This window comes from Nuphar pumila, chromosome 4 (assembly GCF_984573655.1).
Source record: "Nuphar pumila chromosome 4, dmNupPumi1.hap1.1, whole genome shotgun sequence".
NCBI lineage: Eukaryota > Viridiplantae > Streptophyta > Magnoliopsida > Nymphaeales > Nymphaeaceae > Nuphar > Nuphar pumila.
Genome location: NC_143252.1, coordinates 22185062 through 22187191, shown reverse-complemented (window position 1 = coordinate 22187191; position 2130 = coordinate 22185062).

The window sequence follows — 2130 nt, the reverse complement described above, 5'->3', positions numbered from 1 at the left end:
GTCTTTCTCACCATTACATCCTGTGCATTTTTTGACCAAGAATACCTTCTAACACTGAAACCAAGTTTTAAGGCATAATCATTGTAAAATTTATATGCAGCTTCCTCATTATTAAACTATATTCCTTCTATAGGAAAAGAGTCAAGTGTACTATCATGTACATTCCCAGTGCTTGCACCTTTATCAAGTGTACTGTCATGATCGTCTACCTCATTATCGAATTGCATTCCTTATGCTGGAAGATTCAAGTCAAGAGTGAATCCAATGCCTGCACCCTTCTTATTATGTGCATTATTAGTGCACATGTTCACTTCTTCAGGTGAGTCATTAGTACATATGTTCACTTCTCCATAACTTTTCACTGATTAAGATACATCATCTTCACTGCAACCAGATGATAAGCTCACCACTGTCATAAGCAGGATATCAATTTGCGTTAGCCAGCGCATACGTTTACTACGATTTACTCAAGATGCATATAACAACGGATGCAAATTAGTTAAGTAAGTCAAAGAAATGATTGAATAAATCATAGTATTTGCTTATACTAAGCATCAAGTTGTTATTTACTATGCCAATAAAAGAAATGATTTAACGTATATGTGTTGACGACAACGACTTACGTGAGAGCGATTTAATTATATGTACGACACTGTTAAGCGATTTCAATAAAAATCGCTAAAATTAGCAGTGATTTGAATACGCAAATTGCCACTGCAGGTGCGCAATAATGTATTTCTGCATGCACATATTTTTAAATTATATTACAAATATCTTACAAATCGATACTAGAAAACATATAATATCTTACAAATCGATATACATATTGCATAATATATTATAAATCGATACGACAATTCAGCATAACGACTTACAAATTGATACTACAAAATACATAATAGCTTACAAATCGATATACATATCGCATAATATATTATAAATCAATACAAAAAATTAGCATAATAGCTTACAATTCGATATTAACAAATAATACAATATCTCACAAATCGGTATTATGTTACTACACCCGTAATTTGCGTTATATTGCATATACTAAGTGAATGGACGATATCGGATGGGGTAGAGGCCCTTCCTCGCTTTTGTAAACAAGCATTCTTGTCAATAGGTCCCACAATCCTACAAATATCTTTAATTTTCCAACCGTCGAAAATACATTCACCTGCAATAACAAAACAATGCCTTAATGGCACTCACGACGACATACGTTCTTCAACAATAGCATGATGACATGAAAAGGTACTCACGATACCTTAATGACACTTCTTGAAATGTTTGTGTGTCGTTGCTTTTTTCCATACTACCTAACGAAAACGGAGAAGAAGAGAAGACTGTAAAAAGAGATGGCCGACAAATGCCCTTATGAGGACCACCAATGATCGAACCAGTCGATCGATTTATAGTTATCTCCAACAAGTAGGAACGAATCAGGGAATGTTTTGTATCACAAGGCACGAACGAGAAGGCGACAATGTGTTGTAACACAAGCTAAAAACCAAGGTGGGAACCTGGACTCAGTATGACAGCAAAGGGTGCTTCAACGACAACAAATGATGGTAAAGGGTGCTTCGACGGTAGTAAACGATAGTAAATGGTGCATCATCAAATAAAGTTTCTGTAATAACAAATGGTGCGTTGTCAAAGAGTGATCCACTGATAGCATAAAAGTTTATTGCTTAGGGCAAAAACAAAACTTTTGGACTATTTAAAAAGTTAAGATCAGAAATTCTTTTTCTGAATAAAGAACATTTTTGTCATTTTTTTTAATTATCATTTTATGATAAGAATGATGAAAAAATGGTACTTAAGTCTTTACAATAACACTGAACTCTATACTAAGTGATGCAGACACACGTGGGGATACTAGCCCTACGTACTTATATATACCTTACTCTCAACTCTCATTCACTGTAGAAAACCGTGCGTCTTCGGGGGACAACACACAACACCCTTTCAAAAGGACAAAGTGCGATTATTTTGGTCACTTACCAGCACATCACAGGCGACTCCCCGTCCCGACGGTGCCACCGATATAGAGGCAAACCGCAAGATGGGAGTCCTCTCCAGTGAGGAGATTGCCGGAGAAATCCGGGAGTGGAAGGAGGCGGAGGA